Consider the following 24,429-nt stretch of genomic DNA (forward strand, 5'->3'; position numbering starts at 1 on the left):
TGAAGGTGAGACTAGAACCTTCCATCTCCCTACCCATGAATCAGTTACTCTCCCAGGTTTTCACATTGCAGAGTATGGCACCGCCAGTAGCTAGGTGCTCAGATAAAAAACCCAGCACTCGGCCTCTATTACTCCCTTATCCTACCTCCTTTCTGCAAATTACCAGCAAGTTCTATCAATTTTGCCTCCAAAGTGCACCCCGAGTCCATCCACTTCTGTCCATATCCACCAGCAGCCCGTGAGTCCAGGCTACCACCATCCATTGCCTCAACATCGTCAGCAGCGCCTTCTGAGCACACACCTTGCTTCACCTGCAATCTACCTCCAAGTAGAAAATGTGTATGATCTTCTTAAGATAAGGATTTGATCTTGTCTCTTGCTTAAGATGCTTTCTATTAGATTTGAGGCCTGCTCTCTAACTAACCCCCAGCCAGAGAGAAGAGGCCATGCTCCTCTGCACTTGGGGTCGTGGCTGCCACTTTCTCAGAAAGTCCCACTGAATCTGCATTAGACACGCTCCCTCTGCTAAGATTAAACTTATCAATCCATCCACCCAAGACTCAGACCGGCACCCGGCATACAGTAAGCACTCAGTTAACGCTAGTTCTTGCTACTGCTTTGATCATTGTTCTAGTAGATACTCTAAGAATGTGTGTGTGGGTGATTAGCTATAATGAAGTAGGAAAGAGGACTAACATTATGATCTGGGCCCCCAGGAGCGTCTACGAGGGGAAGGTCAGCTGTTTTTAGAGGAACATGGGCTTGTAAATTCTTCTCTCTGCCTGAAAGTCAGAGCTCTTACTGCTATTGCCATGCACACAATTACTTTGTGCCTGACGGAAACGTGTAAAACAATAGCAATGTCAAATGTATTTTGAGAAAATACAAGAGTACTTAATATATGGTTAGAGGCAACGTTTAGACTTGTCTGATTTTCTTAAACAAATCTCACCCTGGCTCTTACAGTCTCGCATCACTTGTTTTTCTATTAGCAAAAAAAGTACCTAAAACAAAGTTTGTCCTCTTTTTAATTTTCCGGTATGCTTGTTAACAAACTGAGAAATAACTTCGAGAGACATGAGAAGAGGGGAAAGAGCGAAGAAACGTTGGGTTGAAATCACCCACGAAATGGATCATTGTTCAATTAAGAACTGCTTTTTAACAGTGGGAGAGGGGACAGTCCGGAGACCACGCCCACCAGGTGGCCCGGCCGGACTCCTCTTTGGCAGCCGGAGCTCTGCTTTATGCACAAAGATGTCCTGTCCATCGTAGCAGGCCTTGTAATACCTCCTGTCCAGTGACGGGGCCTGCTTCCGTAGGTCACGGGTCAGCCATCTGATGAACTATGACAAAGCCACTAAAACGACACTGGCAAAGACCTTCCAAAACCTGGGGAAAGCCTCACGTTACAATTAAGTGCATAAAGGCGGCCAGTGAACAGCACGCGTGAAAACCATGCTAGCTGCCCTGTGACACTCACTTTATTGTGGCATCATTGCCAAGTGTGAGCAGATATAGGACGGGCTTGGAAAGGGGTCAAGGTGGGCACCGTGCCATCGACCCCAAGCTCTTCCTCCTGTAATAGCCAGGAGTGGAGACACACCGAAATATGAAAGGTGCACATCGTTGCAGACTTTTCTGTTTTGTTCTTCTGCTTTTTGCAAGTGTTCTCACACTTTAAAAAAAAAAACAAAAAACACTTTTGGTCTCTTAACATTTCCCTGGAAACATCTAAAAGGCAGCTGCTGTGGTCTCCCATCATCCCCCTTTCCCCTGCCCCCAGACCCCCACAAATGTGTAAATAAAGCACAATCTTTATGGCTTTAATTTATAACAGGCTAAACTTTCCCCCGTAAGTTGAAACTCTGACCAGAAGTTTGTGGGTGGGTCGGGTGTTGTGGGTTTTTGTCTTTTTTTTTTTTTTTTTTTTTTCTGTCGTAGCCTCTTTTGGCTGATAAACTAGCACTTAAGTGTTTCCCTTTTCCAAACCTCCAAATGACAAGTGTCTTTGTGGGGAGGTGGCAGGCCAACCGTCGTTGCCAACACAACGGTCCTGGGGACACTTATTTTTAGTTCGCTGTTTAAACAACGGTTAGGCTGGGCAACCAGGGGCCTCGAGGCCCAAGCTTCTAGGATCCAGAGCGAGGGGCTCTTAGGGAGAGCGCCCGGCAAGGTGGGCAGCACTCTGCGGGAAGGCCCAAGCACCTGCTCCCTAGCTGGGCCAGACGCAAGGCAGGTCTCTTGTCTTGGGTGAGAAGATTGAGACCCACTTTTGACACTGGCGAATGGGATCAAGGATGCTCTGAAACAGAAACATGTGGCCTCCAGTTGGACGAACGCAAATCCAGGCAGCCTCAGGGAACTAATTATAGCGCCGAGGCTGATGATGAAACGCAGAGACCGTCGCAGACATCTGTTCTACGGCGTGCTCAGCATTCTGTTCATCCTCCCAACAAAGCCTGAGGCAAGGTGTCTCACCTCCTGCTGGTCAAGTGGTTGGCATGTCACCAAGTGAGGCCAATGAACTCTCCCCAGGGAAGAGAGATCCTGAGTGAAGTGACCTAAGGGACCTCCAGCCAACGGGGAGTCCATGCATTTCTCTGACCTGCTTCCCAGCTTCCTGGCCTGTACAAAGCCAGACCTTTCAGCTTTTTATTTGACCCTATGAGTTGCTCTGTGGCCTAATATGTGTGTGTGTGTGGTATGATAGGTGTGTGTGTGTGTGTAACTTTTCATTTGTTTTTTGATTAAATTAGCCAAAGTAGGTTTTTCTATGCTTGGAATTAAAGAACTCTACCTCAGATGAGAACCTCAAATATTTCAATATGCAAATATGCATATCTCTGGCTCTGGATGGAAGGTCTACTTCTCTCTCCGCCTCCTCCACGCCAATGTCCCAGCCCAGATACTTTCAACTTAGGGGAAAGTGAGTCCCCCCACCTTTAAACAGGAGCTGTGATATGCTCAGTTTTATGAAAGCATCAGTGATTTTTCTCCCCCTTCCTTTTTCTACGAATGCAAGCTTCGTACTATTTCCTAACCACAGGCAGCCAGGTGACTCATCTCGAAAGGACCCTTCAGAGAGGAGAGGGAGTGAGGGTCTGCCCAGGACCCGTTTCTCGTATTGCTGCTGTCGGACCTGACTTTGCTCATCCTATAGTCCTTGAGCTGGAAAGCAGGCTCTGGCATTAAGCTCAGAGATTGACCACCTCTAGCAGAAGTGTCTTGGACACCATGAGAGAGGTGTTGGATGTCAAAAAGCAGTGCTCTCGACAACACCGGGTTCTGTCACAGGTAGTGTAGAAAGAACTAGCCTCACCCATCTCAACAGAATCTGGCTCCTCTGTCACAGTAACTGCAGGGGCAACATCAACATAGGTGGCATGGGATGGGCAATGACCCCCTACCACCACCATGGCCACTGCTGCTGTTCCTTTGCACAGCGTGGACAAGATCTCTCATCTCCATAGCATATATTTAGGTTTCAAAGCATCTCTTACTTCGCTCGATGCACCTCAAAATCCCTTAAGATAGGAAAAGCCAGCAACCGTGGTCTCATTTTATGGATATGGAAACTGAAGTAAGTGCTGGAATGTCACATTCAATCCTATAGGATATTATCACTGACGGTTACAATGGTGGTCATAGGTGTCAACTTATCAGACCTCTCTCCCAGAATCTCTTTACAGCACAACAGAAACAACAGCAGTTCATATGTATGCTCTCTGTGGATTTCAAATTTATTCAAGTAGATGCAATTGTCCTCATTTTCATGGTAAAGGAACTGGGGCTCAGGAAGATTAAGTAGTCTGCCTACAACCACATAATTGGTACGTGGTTGAGTCAGCCTAGGGACTCAAACAGTCTGACTCTGAAGTCACCCTCCAGACTAGAAAGCCACATGTTGGTTGGCCCATTTTTAAAGGAAAAAAAAAAATCCACTACAATCAACTGGCCAGACCCAGAGGCTTTGTTCTGTTCTAATCTGACCCCCATTTGTAACACTCATTAGTCTGAGAGTAAACATCCCATACCCACCACCAGGCAGAAGTGGCTCTTCACAATTATTTTCAGCTCAGAGTGAAAAGGTGCAAGAACTCAAAGGAGAAGATGTCCAAGCCCATCCCAGATGGCTTCAAGGACTTGAGTAAACACTCAGCTCAAAAATGCTAACAAAGTCCCCAGCCTTGGCTGCTTACCTCAGCCTGTGGGTGCCAGGCCAACAGAAGGAGTAGCCTGGAAAATGTCAAGGATCTAATCAGTTCATGCTGAAACCAAACTTGACTTCCCTCTGCAGTGTGTATCCCTGCCATGTTGGTCTGCACAGCCCGACAGACATCCAAATGTGGCAGGAAACCCAGTGGCCTCGGTCAGCGACATGTTCTTTTCAAAGCGGTGTCCGGAGGCTACGGAGGGAGTCAGGTCGGACAAGAACTTATGAATAACATATGATCAAAGCTTTGCTAAGACTTAATATCATTCAAATGACACCCACAGACAATGGAAAGGTATTTTGCTCTCACAGGCAACACAGGGCAACCCGGTGAGCGCAAAGACCTTGGTCATTGGCAGCTCTAGCGTCTCTCAGTGCCTGTTCTTCTCTTGGAAAGTCTTCTTCAGACAGTCATCGCCCCCAACTATCCTTCCTCCCCAGAACCAGGGCTTCTCCAGTGTCTTCCACACTGCCTGTCTGTCCTGCCTGGCCCAGTCTCTATGCTGTTTTTGATAAGAAGGGATCATAAAGTGTGTTTCCCCTATGGCTGTTCACTCCTGCAAAGTACTAGTGACTAAACCAAAGCTGATAAGCTATTTCACGGTTTATATGCTGCCAGGTGATAGTAACTTAATCAGGTTTCTCAGGTATATTTTGAAATTTACCTCTACTAATAACTAGTGGAATTTTCTGGTGTTCTGGGAGGTTGTGTAGCAGGGCTCTTTCATGCTTGCTTTTATGCAGCAATCCTGTCCTTTTAGACAGGGTCATGTGATGACGGCATGTGTGGCACGTATGGACTAAGGCATTTGTTTCTCAGCGAGAGACCTTCCAGCATGTTCTCCCTCTGTTATGGAAACTGTGAGTCATTTGTTGAAATAGAGGTGTCATAGGACTAAAGGCACCTGGATTCCTGAGGTATCATGTGATGTCCCAGAGAACCATCCAGACCCACAATGGATTTTGGGTGAAAGTAATAAGCTTCATTCATGTTAATCTGCTAACATCTTTGTGTGATTTGTTAGAGCAACACGGTCCATTATATCCTGACTGTTACAGCTGCTAACTCCTGACCACTTTCAAATCATAATCCATACTTTGGTTCCTGTCTACTGTTAAGAGAGATGTGTTTTGGGGCACCTGGGGGGCTCAGATGGTTAAGTGGCCGACTCTTGATCTTGGCTCAGCTCATGATCTCAGGGCCCTGGGATGGAACCCCATAGTGGGCTCCATGCTCAGGGGAGAGTCTGCTTCAGGATTTTCTCTCTCCCTCTGCCTTTCCCCTGCTTGCTCACATGTGCTCTCTTTCTCTCTCCCTCTCTCTCTCTCTCAAATAAATAAATAAATCTTAAAGAAAAAAAGAAAGAAAGAAAGATGTGTGTCACTTACCTGCGTGACTTTGGACAAGCTACTCTCTTTTCTTTTCTTTTTTTTTAATTTATTTTTTATTGGTGTACAATTTACTAACATACAGAATAACCCCCAGTGCCCGTCACCCATTCACTCCCACCCCCCGCCCTCCTCCCCTTCTACCACCCCTAGTTCGTTTCCCAGAGTTAGCAGTCTTTACGTTCTGTCTCCCTTTCTGATATTTCCCACACATTTCTTCTCCCTTCCCTTATATTCCCTTTCACTATTATTTATATTCCCCAAATGAATGAGAACATATAATGTTTGTCCTTCTCCGACTGACTTACTTCACTCAGCATAATACCCTCCAGTTCCATCCACGTTGAAGCAAATGGTGGGTATTTGTCATTTCTAATAGCTGAGTAATATTCGGTGTCCAACGAAAGATGAATGGATAAAGAAGATGTGGTTTATGTATACAATGGAATATTACTCAGCTACTCTCTTTTCTTAGAATAAGTCTCCATATTCTGTGTAGGACAGGATGGCTGGTCTTCTGGAGATGTAAGATTTTACCTAAACGGCAATCCAAAGTTGCGTGGTACCTGTTCTCTAAAGATAACTACTGAATGTCAAGGCATGCTGATTTGTCCCAAAACAAACAAAAATGTTTCACCCAAGCCAAATACTTTTTACCTGATTGTTTCTATAAATAAGCATGAGGGTCAAAATCCTGCGTTGACAGTACATAAGCACATTTTGAGGAGGCTGGAGATTGTACCAAAAGGACACAGTATCCCATTCTCCTTTCAAACTGGCCATTCTAGTACCCTCGGCTAGCACTATTTGTCAAACCAGAGCTGCTTAACTGGAGCAGCAAGCAGATTTTTCTCAAGATTTATTTAGAAGTTAAATGGGAAAGTCCCAGTTAAGAGGGCCACATCATCTTAAACAGTATTTCTCAGCCTTTTAAGCGAGGACTCCTCTGCAGTGCAAAAACTTTCCCTTGATGTGTGTGTGTGTGTGTGTAACTTAGTGTCCAGTGATCTAAAAATGCACTATTGTAAAAAGTAAGTTTTAGTGAATTGTTATTCATATATTTCAAAAATAGCACATATATTATTCAAAATATATAAACATATATATTCAGGCCACAGGCACATGTGTATACTTGCAGACCCCTGGCAATAACTCTGAGGTTCCCCCAGGGCCATTCACACCCAGGGGCTGGGAGCTGTAGACTTAAGGAATCTAAGAGAATGCTGCAATCTGTATTTGGTTCTCATTCGCTGCCCTGCCCCCCCCCCCCGCCCCCGTCTCTAGTTCTCTGGGAAGAAGATGCTAAGATAGAATTAGGGGGCAAAAGGTTTGGGATGGGGGTGGGGGGAGTAGCACATAGGAAGAAATGTGAGGAAGCAGGAATGGTCATGAGGAAGACACCTTATGGGGATACTGTCTCTGTTGGCCCAAAAGGTTGCTCTAGAGCAAGATCACCAGTTGGATCCAAGTCCTCATCAGGCAGAAATGGCCAAGTCGCTATTCCATGGCCCTGTTCCTTTACTGACTGGGGCCACTCAGAACAGAGTGTGGCTTTGGCTCAAAGGTTGCTCACAGAGGAGACTGTGAGCTAGCTACCGTCCCAGTAGCTGGGCTGTGAGCCCTTCCTTGAAGGGGGATCTGGGTTGTGTATCTGTATCTGCGACACCCCACCTTCCCCCTAATTCTGTGAGGCAGTTTTGCCCCTCACAGTTATGCATAACTCTATAAATGACAGTGTGAACTGCCCTTGGAAAATAGGCCATCTCTAAACCAGCAAAATCAGAAAGGAAATTATAACCGTACGTAAGCATAATTGAATCAGCTAAAAGGTGAGGTGCCCCGAGGATATGGGGCTGCATGTTGTTTAAGCAGAGTCTCCTTATGCCGAGGGAGCTCACTGCAAATGTGAAATAAGACCAGAGAGGTGCTTGCAGCAGCAATCTGCTCATCCTCTGCAACGGACGTGAACACTCGTGAGTCCGCGAGCACTGACTGCTTGGGGGGGGGGGGGGGGACGTCCCTGTGCTAAGAAAGCAAAACAGTCATGGGATGGTGGGAAGTGGCCTAGAGAAGGCATTTCAGGAGGGGGTCGAGTCTGTGTGTCAGTGCCTTCGCTGGGCCCCGGCTCTGAGAGGGCGTTGAGCACGTGGCCCGAAGAACAGACGGAGAGGGCTCCAGCTGGGGGGAACCGTCTAACACATCAAACCTGAGAAGTGGGGCATGTTGTGGGGGGCATGTTCTGTTAGTGCAGCTTCAAACATGGAACAGTTAACCCCCAAAGATTCATTTTTCAGGAGCTGCCCTGGTGGTTTCCCGGTTAGAGTTTGTGTAGACCAAGGAGAGCAGAGGGCAGATGGAATAAAAGGAAGGCTAGGCCATCCTTTACCCTTGCCTCCAGCCTCCTTCGGAAGAGTGGCCCCATCTCTATCTGGTGTACATGTTAGGATTTTGTGTAAGGTTACATTTAAGAAAGGTTGCTTGAGGAAAATGAATGAGTCAGATAACTACAGTTTCCACGGCCTCCCCTGAAACTTACTGAAATAGAATCTCCCAGGAATGGATGTGTGCTTCCAAAATGCTGCTCAAGGTTTCTCCGGGGAGGATGGACAGCTGGATGACAGATGACATAGAGAGATGATAGACAGATGATAGATAGATAGATAGATAGATAGATAGATAGATAAATAATAAATTTACCAATATAATAATGTATAATGCACAGTGTGCGTTGTGTACAGGCACACAAAAGCAGAAAATTTTAAATAAATATAATAGAGACTCTAGTATTTTCTTTTTGCACCCAAGGGATCATTTTCATTTCCCATGATGCACACACACCTTACACTGGAGCATTCTCAGTCTTGTCTATAAGAGCAAGAATGTGTGGGAAATGAGGGATGACCTACCACTGCTTACAGATGTAAATCCACTCCACTATTTTTAATGGCCTCTGAGACACTGAGATACTGAGTGGTACCCTCCATCCTGGCCTACTCCCTCCTCTGTTCCACGGCTAGGGCCTGGAATAGAGTACATAGTGACAATAGTTGATTACTACACGGTGGGAAAAGGGTACGTGTCTTTTTCCAAACCAGACTGATTCTTCCTCCCTCTTCCCTTTGAGCACAGATGAAATACAATTTAAGTGGATATTTCGAAACTGAGCTCTCTTCAGTTACCCATGTTTAGAACAGCGAATGGAGCTGCTGGAATGCCTCTAGCTCAGCTCTGAAAGTCAATCATAGACATGCAGTCACTGATAACTGGGACAACAACTAGAGAAGGACCAGTGTGAGACGGACCAGGGCAGCATCCCTGGATATCAACGGAGAGGAGATTGCAAGGCCTAAGCAGGCAAGGGCAAAGTTCATCAACACCCCAGGGTCTAAGGAGGCCTGAGACAGGCACCAGATGTGTTTGTGTCACTTCTGGGACTCAGCTTCTATTTTAGCTACCGATAAATAAAGGACAGTTTCCAGGTATGCTATGTTTGGCTAAACCCTAAACTTGGACATTAAGTATAGCCCTAAGGTTCCCAAGACTACATTGCTCTAAACCACAATTATTCCACACATGTTGGATTGAAAAGAAATTAAAATTAGAAGCACAAAGAAAATGAAGTAAGTGCCTGTGGATTTCCCACACAACCTGCAAATCTCCCTTCACTATCAGTACAACGCAACAGTTCTGCTTCTGTTTTGACAGCTCTTTCCACCTTGGGGACCCATTTTCAGTATTATTTCCCCAATGGGTCTCCCCCTCACACACACACGTTTTGTTCATTCACAGTCTCTCCCCACCACCACGCCTTTCCCTCCAAATTCCTGGATGCCAATCTGCTTTTCCAGCCCCACCTCCAGATACATGTACAGGCTTTGCCCCAAAGCCTCCCCAGTGAGCAATATCACTTTCTGGGGATAGTAAGCACTGACTCATTGCCTCCTTCTCACCACAGTTTCCAAAACACAGTCTTATTTCACCCTTGTCTCTACCCAGATCTCCATGGGTCTGGGCCACCACGTTCATAAACAGACTCCTAATGGGGGATTCCCTGCTCATCTTCCCAACACCCTCTCACTCCCCATCCCTCCTCTGATGACTATCCTCCCAAAAGTTTGAAGAAAGCAGAGCTTAAGGAACTAGGACCCTTCAGAATCTATCCTTCTCTGTATCTCAGACTTTTGGTCCACAGAGGAAAACATGCTTCTGCAGTTAAAATAAGACTCAGAGATCCTTAGAGAATATGGCACTGTGAAGACAGGATGGTACCCCAGTAAGTTCCATCTTAGTGTCCCCACCTGGGCAGGAACAGAGTAACCTAAAGATTAGCCATGATTTTCACTGAAGTGGGTAGCTACATGAATTTTACTCTTGTTCTCTCAGCTCCAGTGAGAAATAGCAAGAGATTTAAATGTGAGTAGTTGAAGATGAAAGTTCTCAATTTTTTATGTGAAATACAAGTATATTTGTCCCTTGATCAGATCCATGCAAGACAACTCCTTTATAAGACACTGATCTGAGGGCTGCGTGTCCGAAAGGAGAATGATGCTATACAGCAAAATCCATCAGATTGCTCTTTTAAATGTTCCCAAGTTGAAGCAGCTTGAACTGGGTGTTCCTACCTCTTTCAATCCTCCCCCCTGCCAGAAAACTGGTCTCCTGGTGACTCAGAATTAGTTAAGGATGCTCCCCCACACCCTTACTGTCAAGATCAAGCCTGTTCCCTACTGATTTCCAACACTGATCCCACAAGCCCTCAGGTTTCACCTCTACCAAGTGTTCAGAGCTTTTTGTTTGGGAAGCAGGGGGCAGCATGTGTAACAAGCAGGCCGTGCCTTTAAAACCCCTCGAAGCTAATGAACAGCTCTGCCCCAGCCTTCCTGGAGGAATTTATTGAAGAATTCTTTAGTCCACCACACCTTCATTTTCCAGAAGAGGAAGTGCCTTCTTGTTCTTTGGAACTCCTGCTTGTCTTGGCTTAGATTTTAGAGAAAAATGTCACCTAGAACACTTAGAAACGCATGCTCATTATCAGATCACTGAAAAAGAACAACACCAAACCAACACACACAAAAAGGAGGGTGTGTAAAATGTCTCCTGTGAATAAAATAGGGTGTTGCCCCTGAAGTGATGCTAGGGGGACTGCCGTTGGGACAGGGTCCCTGCAAGGGGTCTGCTCACCTGGTCACCAGGTCTCAAAGAAGAACTTGCATTTCACAGGGCCTCCAGATGGTGCCCTGCAGATCATCCAGTGTTCCTTCCATGACATGTTCAATCATATTTGGGAATTAGCATCCAACTCAGAGGTTTCCCAGTAACACAGAAGCCTGCTTCAGGGTTGATCCGAAAATATGACATAAGCCCAGTGCTAGGTAGTCACAGTGATTCAAGTAACCAGAGGCAAATCAATCTCTCTTCTGCCTTCATCTACCTCCCAAACAGGGCTCTCAGCCAGGACTCTGTGGCTGCCTCTGTTCCCTTTTCTGATGCCATTCCTCCAGAACATGTGAAGGAAGCAGAGCTCAAGGAGTCAGGACTCCCAGAATCCAGTTCTCTTCTGCATCTCAAGACAGTGACCAAACAGCATTCATGATGTCAAGGAAGACTCGGAGGCTCTTAGGTAAATGGTATCATAAAATTCAGAGTAGTTGGTACAGTCATCTCGAACTCCAGTTCCCCACCTGGGCAGGAATCTCAAAGATGAGCTAAATTGCTCCAAAGAATGATTTCACTCATTCATGCGCTCACTTATTCAATTAACTTTATCTTTGTGGTCATGCAGATCTGAGAATAAACAGCCATTGGTGCCCACAACTCCTCTCATCTCCTTGGAAAACGAAGATTATACAGGCACTTCTCTGGTTTTTGTTGTTTGTTTTTAATTTTTTTCTAAAGCTGGCGACTTACCAGTGCCATTGAGAATTGAGGGTTAATTCGCCCCTCATATGTTGTATGATCCAGAATCCTTGAGCATAAGCAACAGAAATCAATGCTGGATTAGCTGAAGCAGAAAGGACATTCGTTGGAAGGGTTTAGGGACATTCGCAGAATAAACGGGAAGGCGGGAGAGTGAGGCTTGGGGAAATGCAACAACTAGAGCAGCTCTGGGGATAAGGGAACAATAAGCACCATCGAGATCATGTCTTATAAAGAACTCATTCAAGACATGCTCTTGATACTACCCCTGGTGTAGCTATCACCTCCTGTTGTCCCTGTCATTTCTGCTGATAAATGTATTTCTGTGAGTCCCTGCAGCCCATGCCATGACCAAGAAGACTCCATGACCTGTGGAGGAGCATCTGATTGGGTAAGTGGAGGTTACAAGCCCACGCTGCCAGAACTCAGAAGCTTCCTCTTCCAGCTTCTATAGGAGGAGGTAGGGCACTGGGTTCTAACACAAAACACATTGGGGTGGGGGAAATCCCCCCCCAAAAGGGAGTAGGAAGGTGGACAGCCAAAAAAAAAAATTAGTTGGCATATACCACATATTTCAGTCTCCTCTGAAAAAGCCAAATCTATAGTCACTTCTTGTTCAGTTCTCTCTCCAATCAGATCTTTTAAGAACCTGATCTTATACATAAGAAAAACCCTTAGCTTGGGACGCCTGGGTGACTTAGTGGTTGAGCATCTGCCTTTGGCTCAGGTCGTGATCCTGGGGTCCTGGGATCAAGTCCCACATTAGGCTTCCTGTGGGGAGCCTGCTTCTCCCTCTGCCTGTGTCTCTGCCTCTCTCTGTGTCTCTCAGGAATAAATAAATAAGTAAAATCTTTTTAAAAACCCACAAAACTCTTAATTAAAAGGCCCACTTTGGGCCACAGAGTATAGCCCAATTTCTCTCTCACATTATTTGGTCTCTTCTGCCAAATTCTGGTAAATACATTGTTTGTGCTCATATCTATTATACCCTCAGACACTTCCAATAAAAATTTGATGTGGCTCACAAACTTTAATATATTGTAAAACAGGTCAATGAAAAATAAGAACCAGTTAGGATCCTGTGTGGTAGCCACTCCTCTCAGTGTTTCCAGGAAAGAGGGAGGCTAACCAAGAAATATGGAGGCTGTCTGGGCTCTTGCATTCTGTTGATGGGTCGATGGCAGTGCTCTGGGCTGATAGGCAAGGTTTTATGAAAACGGAGATGGGTTGGTTGGGTCCATAGGTATGGAGCATGGCTCTTATGTATTCAGAGCAAGCAAGAAGTAGGCCAGTTAAGGGGCCTAGAGTCATGGCAGGGCTTGACCAGGTGGCTAAAGCAAGACCATGGACAATGGGCTGCAGGAGGAACCCCACAGGCCTACTGGTTGTTAATAAGTTATGGCTGAAGCCAACAGGGTAGGGATGCAAGGGTTGAGTTGAGGTCAGAGGACAAGGCTGGGATTTCACCCAGAGATAGGTCTCTTCTGGCAATGGGCTCTGACAAGTGCTGATCCTTAGAAGGGAAGCAGGAAGTGGTTCTTCCAACGGTTAACCAAACCCACTGCCATCGGAATGGCAGTTCTGAATCTTCATCTACATATTACTCTTTAATCAAACACACACACACACACACACACACACACAAATGTTATGTTTTGAAATGAAACTTCCGGACAGTTAGATATGGTAGGAGACCTGACTTTTATTTGAATCCAGCTCTTTCACTAACTAGCTGTGTGATGTTAGGTAAGTCAAATTTCTCAGGGTCTCAATTTCCTTCTATTAAATGAAATTGGGCCAAATATTGCCTAAAGATTCTCCTAGCTTTAGATATTGCTAGTCTACTTTCAAGTGCCTGAGTGTACATGTGCGCACACAAACACACACACACACACCCCATGGGTGATGCTCTAAGTGTGCTCCAAGAAGGAAGGCACAAAACACTAACGTTGCCGTGCATCATCTCTACCCTGAAGCTGGCTCTGGAAGAGGCGGACTTCCTCACAAACCACAGCTGTTGAAATGGCTCCAAGGGAGTTGTACTTAATTCCTGTTTCCTAACATCCTGGCTGCAGGGCCCAGCAGGACCGATAATGGGGTACTTCCCCCAAGTTACTAACCACAAACTGAAAGGGAGAAAACCATGCTACTCAAGGACTCAGCCAGTAGTAGGTAACTGGGGCCAGAAATAATAAGGCTGACCTGGACAGACTAGTTCACAGCTCGAGAATGCACCATGGTAGCCCAGCTAGGATTTCCTTTTTTTCCAAGACAAACCATGTCAGCTCTGATTAATCTCTTGGTTGTGGCTAAACACCTCTCCCTCAATCAGTATTCCCAAGATTGCAGTGTGCTCCATCATCAGGGGTTTTTGAGGAAGTCTTTGAAATTATTCAACCATTCTAAGTGACATGCATTTACCAGCCTCTCTGAGTGACTGGTTGTCTTTCTGTGTCAGGCCCAGTATCAAGCATCAGGAATATTACAGTAAATCAAGACTGACATGGCTTGTGCCTTTATGAGACCTGCAGTCTCACAGGGGAGTTGAAAACATACAAATAAATGTAAATCTACAACGAGTGACATAAAATAAGAAGCAGAGTGCTGTGCAGCAGTAGACAATAATGGGGGGGGGGGCAAATGGGAAGATATTTGCATAGAGCAACTAGAGGTCTCTCTGTGCAGGCGGCATTAGAGCAGAGATGTGAAGGATGACAAGGAGGAGCCAATTTTATGAAACACACGATAGAGTAGGAGCAGTGTACAGAAAGTGTGTGGGGGGTGTGTGCTCTGAATGTGTGCATGTGTCTGATGTGTATGTGTGTATGTGGTGTGGATATGTGCATGGAGTATGTGTAGGATGTGTGTGGCATGTGCTCTGTGTGTGTGTGTGCATGTGTGTGACACATCGAGAAGTGAGGAGAACAGCAGCCGACTGGCAGAGGGAAGAGAAGCTGGTAGAAAGCTCCACTGATGGAAAGACTGGAGAGATGTCCAGGAAAGACGTGTGCCTGGCTGGGGCACGGAGAAGATGACACGAGATGAGACGGGTGAATGGGACAGAAGCTCGATCACACAAAGCCTTTCCAACAATCTGATATGTTTTTCTTAAACTTGTTTTTCCAAATTCAATAGGGAGGCAATAAGACATTTTAGACAAGAATAATGATGATCTTGATTCCACTGTGTTTGTTTTATGGGCAACAAAATAAGAATACACATAAAATTTGAAGCAAGAAGTCCAGGTAGGAGATTATTGTAGTTCAGTGAGGAAAGGATGAGAACCTGGATTAAGTGAGTCAATTCAGCCCTCTGGGGGACACTTGGCAGTTGTGTCTGGAGACATTTTTGATGATCATGCCTGGGGGTGGGGGTATGCTGCCCGCATCTAATAGGTAGAGGCCAGGGATACTGCTGAACACCCTAAAAATGCACATGACAGCCCCCAAACAAGCAATTATCTGGGCCCAAATATCAAAAGCACCAATGTAGACAAACCCTAGGTGATGACTAGGAGAAATGAAAAGAAGTCATTGGATTTAAGATGCATTTGTCAGCTGAAACGCCAAAGAATTCCAAAGAGATTAAATGAAGAGCATGAGAGAAAGAAATAATCCAAAAATGGCTTTCAGATTTCTGTCTTGAGCAACATAACATGAAAACATGTTAGATGGCTAGGTATTAAAATTTCTATCTAGTAGATAAAATCAATCGCATAGTTTAAAATTCCAGATTTACCAACTGTGGGTTGCAAAACACACAAGGATTCTGTCACTGTCCTCCTATTGACAAAATGAGGATTACAATGTACCTACTCGAAAGGTATGTGATGAAGGTCAATGATTCCACCATGTAAAGCGTTTCAAACAGGACTGCCATGTGGTCAACAGTCGGGTTTTAGTTGTTGTTACTATTGTTAATAATAATATTATTACAGCCTAGACCCCATGAAAGCTAACCATTCAAGTGGAACATAGGAATTTGGGAGCCATCAGCATAGAGATGGCTCCACCAACATAGACATCCTTTAAAGCCTTGAGGTGAGTTTGTACATAGGAAAGGTCCAGGGCTGACCTTGGATACCTTGTTGTTAGGATATTGGGGGTATGAGCTGAAACCAGCCAAGCAGACTAAGAAGGGTCAGACAGTGGTGAGAGGAAAGTCAAGGAAAGAGAGCATTTCCAGAAGTGGGTGCTCAACCAGGTTAAGAAGAGGATAGAAAAGCATCTCTTGAATTTCAAGGTCATAGGTGACTATGGAGGAAGGTAATTGAGGAGACATGATCACGATTCACCCATGAGCCAGATCCAAGCAATCAGAGGCATCTCACCTCCCTCCCTGTCTGTGGAACATGGAACATGGGTTCCACATGCCTTTCCTGCTCCCAGAGGCTGCTCCAAAGACACAGCTTAAGATTGTGATGTGGTGTCGAGAATGGTCTATGTGTGCGGTATTGAGGAGGTGACTGAACCCAACTAAAGCCTCTTTATAGACTTAGAAGATTTGGCAGCAGGGATCCATTCATCTTGCTGCTGCCCCAGTACGTCCTCTTTGCTTTTTAGAACTGCCAGTTCCCACTCTTTCTTTGATCTCTTCCTGCCCTCTGCATGGGGGGGCTAGCTTCAGATTAAACCCAGGAAGCTGGGGATCCCTGGGTGGCTCAGCAGTTTAGCATCTGCTGTCAGCCCGGGGTTTGATCCTGGAGTCCTAGGATCAAGTCCCATGTTGGACTCCTTGCATGGAGCCTGCTTCTCCCTCTGCCTGTGTCTCTGCCTCTCTCTCTCTGTCTCTCATGAAAAAAAAAAATAAAATCTTTTAAAAAGAAATTCGTTTAAAAAAATAAAAAATAAACCAGGGAAATTCCCAGGATGTTACGAACCAACAGTGACGTTGACAAAAATGACTTCAGTTAAGAAGTGGGAATGGAAGCCAGCCTGGACTGAATTGAAGCTTAAGGGGGAGAAGACATGCAATAGAGTATTGGGAACTTTTGGGGAATTTTGGCTAAGAAGAGCAGAACTGGCAGGGGGCCTGATATATATATATATATTTTAAGATTTTATTTATTCATGAGAGTCACAGAGAGAGAGGCAGAGACACAGGCAGAGGGAGAAGCAGGGTCCCTGGAGGGAGCCCGATGCAGGACTCGATACTGGGACCCCAGGATCACGACCTGAGCCAAAGGCAGATGCTCAACCACTGAACCACCCAGGTGCCCTTATTACATTGTTTTTTAAGATAAACACTATTACATTCTATTTATATACTGATGGGAATAACATGATAGAAGGTGAAACACTGGCAATGCAGGAGGGAAGGCCATAGGTAACGCACCAAAGTCCTTGTGAGGATGAGAGGAGGCAGGAGAGAGTGGTCTTGGGTGAGATGGGAGACAGCAGGTGGACGCCGTGTAGACAGGTTTGTAGGTTTTTTTGTTAGAGGAATGCAGGTAGCCCATGTCTGGCCATTTTAATTTTCTAGTGAAGTAGGGCCAGAAAGGACCCCCAGGGAAAAGTAAAGGAAGAGAGTGTCTTTCGAGTACAAAACGGTCACCTGGGAACTACGAAGGCTAGACTTCTAGAGAAAAGTGGTAGGCTTGCTTTGAGACTTTAGATCATGAATTTTAAGTGACCCCAGTGAACTTACTCCTTGCTCTTCCCCTGCAGTGTCTGGTTGTTCCGATGGAAGTGCAGAGAAGGCAGGAGGTCGAACGTTGGATCCATTGAGGACTTGGGCTTTTGCCAGATGAAGAAGGCCTGGGGTGGGGTGGGGACATGGGGATTTGCAAGAGCCTGATTGTAATGGTGGCCCCGGAATCCAAGCTGAGATAAGAAGGGATGAGAGAGAGAGGGAGAGAGTTTGGTTAGCGAGAAAGCACACGTCGTAAAGGGCCAGGAAAGAACGAGAGGACATTTCCTCCCCACCTGGACTGAAGTACGTGGGGTGTGAGCGAACAAACAGCCTCTGGTTGACAGACCTGGAAGTGAGTGGTGGACTCGTGAGCTGCCAGGCCTTGGGGCCACCAAGTGGAATTTAGGGAAGAGGTCAAGTCAGCTCCAACCCCTATTTGCTTTGTACACGGCGAAGTCTTACACAACCCGAGGTCCAAGCCTGCTTGGTTAAAGCCTCTTCACTCCCATCCCCCCAACTCCCCACTTCCAGGAAGGGGGAAGATTTTCAAAAGTTTGTTGCTTAAATAACCACAGAGTAAGCTAATTAAGCAGCACCAGTGGTTTAAACAAAAGTCCATACTTAGCACCAATGTGGATTAGGTGGAGGTTGTTTTTATGAAATCCACCTTGTTTTGAGAGCATTCCTGCCCCCCCCACACACAAAGCCTTCAGTTCAAAACATACTTTTAAGTTTTGTTTTAAATACTCTAGATTCAAAATACCTTAAGAAGAAAAAAAAGAGAGAGAAAAGTTGTCCATTAACACCCTGTTTGCTGTGGCCTTTTATTTATTTTTTTATAAATTTTTAAAATTTAAATTCAATTTAACGTACGCTGTATCATTAGTTTCAGAGGTAGAGGTCAGTGATTCATCAGTTGCAGACAACACCCAGTGCTCATCCCATCACGTGCTCTCCTTAATGCCCATCACCCAGTTACTCCATCCCCTTGCCCCCCTCCCCTTCAGCAACACTGTTTGTTTCCTAGAGTTAATTGTCTCAAGGTTTCCTTTCCCTTCTGTTTTCATATTATTATTTTTTTTTTTCCTTTTAAATGTGATCTTCGTCCTTACATATGGCAGATCCCCCAACACTATTCATGGTGATAGTTTGAGATCAGGGATAGCATTGCAATTATAGTCAACACTTATTTAGCTCTGACTGCCTTAGGCATTGTTCTAGACCATGTTCCTCCATTATTGCATATGATGTTCACAACATATGCAACATATGCATGGGGTTTTGTCCTATTTTACAAATTAGGAAAATGAGACAACAAAGTGGTAAATGACTTGTCCAAGGTCACCGGTAATGAGGGGGTAATGACGAGGTCTGCAGAGCTTGCACTCTTAACCATTTGGCAATGCTACCATACACTGCAAATACACAGAATTTACTCTTCCTTTGTTGTCCAGAGCAGATGCCACTGGCCTGTCACAGAACCATCCTACCAAACTTGGTCCCTAATCTGTGGCTCTGGAAACTCTAGCTGATGAAGGTTGACACCAGAAAGGGAATCTCTCTGCTCTTCTAGGGTGACACCCTCCTCCCTTGGTTGTTTCTATTCTCTCTCAAACCCTATCTCTGCCCTGCTCTCCAGGTGCCACTTTGGCCCTCTATACTCAGCATATGGTCTTGGACTCTTACAAGTCTGTCTCAGGCTGAGACTTGTTCCCAGGTCCCTCTACCCTTCTTCTGGTTCCTCCTCACTCGCAGCGTGTCCCAGGCTGTCTCAGGGAGTGATTCCGTTGGTGTTGATAAGGCAACTGCAGTGCAGAGGTCAAGTAGTGGCAATAGGTAGGACAGAAAGGGATCCATCCTCCAACTCCTCAGTTCCAATTGTGCTACGAAGATTTCTGTGTGGACAGTAGAGATACAGAGCTTTAGGCATGGTGTCCTGTTCTGAAGCTCCTACAGTTGGAAACATACCACTGAATTATCCTGTCCATATCTTCTTACGTGGCCCAAAAATGCTCCCTCCATTTTAGTCGACTGAATTGTAAACACAAGAAAATCTTTTCATTTTGGAGGAAAAACTTGGGATATTTGTCGAGCATTGAAGATATTAATTGGGTGGGGAGGGGTTGAAAAGTAATGGGTTCTAGCTAGCTGTGAATGTTGGGAAGTTGTTGAGCCTCTCTGAGCTGTGGTTGGTCCATCAAGCAGGACAATTAAGTGGAGGGCCTCTCAGGTCCCTTCCAGTCTCAGCATTGTGTGTCAGTGCAGCCTGAGTTCCAGAGGTCCTTGTGTTCTCCCCAGTTACTCCCAAGGGTCACCAAGAGCTGCTCTACAAATATTGATGGGGCTTTTGTCAGTTTCCATAGGTCAGATGACATCTTATCTCTCCTGTTGTGGCTCTGCCCTTTCTTTTCTTTTTCTTTTTTTTTCTTTTTTAAGATTTTATTTATTTATTCACGAGAGACACACAGAGAGAAGCAGAGACACAGGCAGAGGGAGAAGCAGGCTCCTTGCAGGAGAGCCTGATGAGGGACTCAATCCTGGACCCCGGGATCACGCCCTAAGCCAAAGGCAGCTGCTCAACTACTGAGCCACCCAGGTGCCCCAGGTCTGCCCTTTCTTTCCTCCATGGCTGTTGCCTATGGTGTTCCCCGAATTGCTGGTTCTGTGGGGTTTAAAGTCTCTTTACTTACCACCGTCACGGCCACGGGGTATCCATGTCCTCGTGGTGCCAAAGCTCTTTTAGGACTTCTACACACTAGGGCTGAAACCTAAAGCAGAACTAACAAACTCTACCACTGACATCTGAACCCTGGCCACACCAGCTAAGAGGTATTGTCACGTTATTGTGAACTCTTGAGAGGGACCACTCAAACTCTGGGCTGCATGTCAGTCTCTCCTCTATTTACACAAAGAACAATATGAGTTGGCTGAAGACTCAAGACTCAACAAAATACAGGATTGATCTAATCTGTCCCTGGAAACTATTGAGACAATCCCATTATCTGAGGAGCCAGGACAAGTTATAATTAGAAGCCCAGTGAGTCACGGCTCACGGGAGTTAGCTCAGAGGCTCTCGCTCATAAAATGACAGTTTGACGTCTGTTGGGCTCATCCTGGACATCAGAATTCAGCCTTGTACAAGGACTGCGAGAATTTAATAGAGACGAGTAAGATTCATGGAGCACGAGAATATTCATGCTGGGCCCAGTCTCCCCAGGAAGACAGAGCATCAGACACAGGAAGTACAGACAAAGTGATAAAAAAGTTTTGCTAGAAAAAAATTCCCTTCACCGCACACAAGTTCTCTTTAATTTTTCTTAAGGAGGTACAGTTGCTAATTTAAGCCCTTCACATACTTTCCCAGCAGTGAATTAAATTTATGAGTTTACTGAACATCCTTCCAGGTCCGGTGGATTCAGGAGAATGAATTTTAGAATTCCAGCTTGATTACCCACTTGCTGCCTTTGTGATTGTGAATAAGCCGGTCAGACTTTTTAAACCTTTGTCCCCTTATTTACAAAATGAGGTTTGTATGAACATTAAAAAAATAAATAAAAATAATGCATGTAAAGCATCTGGCTCAGGATCCCACACATGGGTGTTCAGTCAGTGTGAGCTTCCTTTCTAGTGGAAGTCACCAGATGATACCAGCTCCAGGTCTTCTGTCGGACACAGAACACACCCATGCAAAGTGCTAATGCCGGTTCAGCGCAGCAGACACCTTGTCTCAGGAAAGCCATTAGAAACCCCCAAAGTACTATATTTTTCTCCTGGTAAGTAGCTCACTTCCCACAACTTCCCACCACTTTATATTAAGTGAGCCCAACAAATGAGTCACCACTACTTACAGACGCAAATTTGGGAGCCACACCCAAAACAGAGGCATCTTAACTTTTCACAAGAAGCTGTCAGTCCCACCAAAAAGAAGGCTCAGGGAACCCACAGTTAGAAAATCTCAAACTCCCAAGCTATCTCTGAATTCATATGCAAATCCAAAACCTTAGCTCGTTTTTTTTTTTTCTTGCAGTGAGTTTTTATTTATTTTTTTTAAAAGATTTTATTTATTTATTCATGAGAACACAGAGAAAGAGAGTGAGAGAGGCAGAGACACAGGCAGAGGGAGAAGCAGGCTCCATGCAGGAAGCCCGACGTGGTACTCGATCCGGGTCTCTAGGATCAGGCCCTGGGCTGAAGGCGGCGTTAAACCGCTGAGCCACCCAGGCTGCCCCTTGCAGTAAGTTTTAATGACAGGGGAGTCACTGGAGCATTCAAACTTTTGCTAAACTTGCTGTTTGAGGGTAGGTGGTGTGGGTCCAGAGGGGCCCAGGAAGATAGGCCAATCACTTTCCCTCTTAGGTAAACGGGCAATATCAAATTAAATTTAAAATAACACCCTACTTGTTGGATCATTTAGAAGGTGATTATTAACTTTTTGAGAACATCTACCATGCCATAAGTGAGAGTCACTGGAACATTCAAACTTTTGCTGAACTTGCTGTTTGAGGGTAGGTGGTGTGGGTCCAGAGGGGTCCAGGAAGATAGGCCAATCACTTTCCCTCTTAGGTAAACGGACAATATCAAATTAAATTTAAAATAACACCTTACTTGTTGGATCATTTAGAAGGTGATTATTTAGTTTTTGAAAACATCTACCATGGGTTTTAAAGGATGACTGATTTTCATGAAAATTTTCAAGAGTTTATCCATTGTAGAAAAATACAATTATTTGTATAAAAATACAAAAACAGGGGATCCCTTGGTGGCTCAGTGGTTTAGCGTCTGCCTTCGGCCCAGGGTGTTATCCTGGAGTCCCGGGATCGAGTCCCATGTCAGGCTCCCTGAATGGAGCCTGCTTCTCCCTCTGCCTGTGTCTCTGCCTCTGTGTGTGTGTGTGTGTGTGTGTGTGTGTGTGTGTGTGTGTCTCATGAATAAATTAAAAAAAAAAAAAACAGATCAAAGAAGTCTGCCATGTGCCAAGGTCATAGCTGAAGAAAAAAAGGTGCACTTGACATATAAACTCTCCCAGCCTATAGAAAACATAGGTATGGTATTTGAATTTATACCTCTTGTGTTATATGAAAATCCTACTCAAGGAATTAGCATAAAACTTGTGTAGAACTAGTGAAAGCCCTAGAAGCACAAACTAAAACAAAACATTTATTTATAGGCTCTTCCAAAATCCAGAGGACATGGGCCTTCTGCTGAAGATAAGCTCACAACACCAAAAGAAGAAAAATGATAAACTATGTGAGTAAATAAATACCACTGGAGAGGGTCATTGGGTTCCATAAAGAAAAGAGTTAGCACTTCAGGTGTTGGACTTGGTAGATCAATCTAGAAGAGACAACAAAATAAGTATGTTTAAAATAACTACAGAGTTTTAAGAATGGAGGAAGGAAGTAATAAGATCCATAGAGAAAGCAGAGAAAAGTACAGCAAAAGAAGACAAATTTGCAAAAGAACCAAAAGAAAATGCAGTCAGTAAAATAAAGAATATACAGAACATTAGAGATGCTGAGAAAATTAGTGATGGAAGACAGACCATAGAGTACATTGATTATATCACAGAGAACAGATGGCAAATACAAATGAACAGATAGGAAATATGACAACTAGATTGAGAAAATCCAGCAGATATAAAATCAGGCTGCCACAATGCACAATTCTAAAGGTCATTCCAATCACCAGGAATCCAATATACATTTTTTTTGACTTTTCAATATATCAGCCTTTATTTAATTAAAGCTCCAAAAGGTGGAAATTGAGAGGAGAGAAAAATGGGGATACACTGATAATTTTTTAAAAAGATAATAGATTTGAAATTTCCAAAATTGAAGAAAGATATAAATATTCAGTTCTCAGAAAATGTATATAAGATTCCTAGCCAGGATAAATAAAAATAAATGCACACCTAAACAATTTGCGAGGAAAATGAAAAACATCAAAAACAAAGAAAAACAACCAGAAATAAAAGAGATTACCTGAAAAGTAATGAGCAATCAGGATTACTGGCTGTATGACTGTGAACAAACCTGCTGAGCTTTCTAAATCTTGGTCCTCCTAATTTATAAAATGGGGTTTGTATAATGCATGAAAAAAAATTAACAATGTTAGGCAAAGCACCTGGCTCAGGATCCCTGATTTTTTTTTTTTTTCAGCAACACCATATGCCAGGAAATAATGACATATCTTTAAAATGCTGAGGTAGCAGTTCTGTCATTTAAAAATTCTAAATCAAGGATGCCTGGGTGGCTCAGTTTGTTAAGCATCCAACTCTTAGTTTCAGGCCATGATCTCAGGGTCATGGGATCAAGCCCCGAATAAGGCTCCTTGCTCAGTGGGGAGTCTGCTTGAGATTCTCTCTCTCCTTCTCCCTCTGCCCCCTCATCCGGCTCTCTCTCTAAAATAAGTAAATAAATTTCTTTAAAAAATTCTAAATCCAGAGACATTTCATTCAATAATAAAGTACAGTTCATTCACACAGCAGAAGCTCACAATAGAGAGAGCATTATAATACATTCTTAAGTAAAAACAACAATTAAAAAAAACCTTTTATGTTAGGGAAGAGGGAAAATGGGTATATCTTTAGTTTATAGTAATAGTATATTAAACACTAGAAGGCTACCCAACAAATGAATATCTTGGTTACCTGTGGAGGGAGGAGCTGAATAGATGAGGATAAGAGTGCAAGCAAAATTTCTCACCAATTATACCATTGATTACCTCTTTAAAATTTTTATTTAATGGACAAATTTCTGAAACACAAAATCTGTTTCTTCTGAATCATGAAGAAACAGAAAATCTGAACAGAAACCATAACTAGAAAGGAGACTGGATTAATAACCAAACACCTTTCAACAAAGAAAAGCACAGGGCCAGATGGCTTCATTGGTTGATTCTACCAAACACTGAAAGAAGCATTAACATTAATCTTCCTCAAGCTTTTCCAAAAAATTGGAAAAAGAGGAAACATTTTCAAATTAATTCTATGAGGCCAGAATTATTCTGATACCAAAAACACAAGAAAAGAACACTACAAACCAATATTGAATATTAATGCAAAAACTTTCAGCAGAATATTAATAAACAGAATCCAACAGCATATTATAGGTTTAGTTTATACTATGACTATATAGGATTTATTTCTGAAGTGTAAGGATGGTTCAATAATATGAAAAGCAATCAGCATACTACATTAACAGAAGGAAGGGGGAAAACCCCACATGATTATCACAGATAATATAGAAAAAGTCTTTGGCAAAATTTAACACCCTTTCATG

The 24,429-nt window shown here is 44.2% G+C and overlaps 1 long non-coding RNA gene across 3 annotated transcripts in view; it reads right to left on the reverse strand.

Annotated features, from left to right (window-relative positions):
* Positions 1–1,011: 1,011 nt before the first annotated feature.
* Positions 1,012–24,429, reverse strand: part of LOC112663467 (uncharacterized) — a 40,584-nt gene continuing 17,166 nt past the window's right edge. For 2 of the 3 annotated variants that reach the window (XR_007403514.1, XR_007403515.1), the window contains exons 2-5: positions 18,836–19,044; positions 8,139–8,212; positions 4,200–4,406; positions 1,012–1,675 (exon numbers count right to left, since the gene is read on the reverse strand). This is a non-coding gene — a long non-coding RNA (uncharacterized LOC112663467). Of the gene's footprint in view, positions 1,676–4,199; positions 4,407–8,138; positions 8,213–18,835; positions 24,172–24,429 lie in introns of those variants that run through there. The other variant, XR_003139249.3, reaches the window with a different exon arrangement.

This window comes from Canis lupus, chromosome 18, assembly GCF_003254725.2.
Source record: "Canis lupus dingo isolate Sandy chromosome 18, ASM325472v2, whole genome shotgun sequence".
Lineage (NCBI taxonomy): Eukaryota > Metazoa > Chordata > Mammalia > Carnivora > Canidae > Canis > Canis lupus.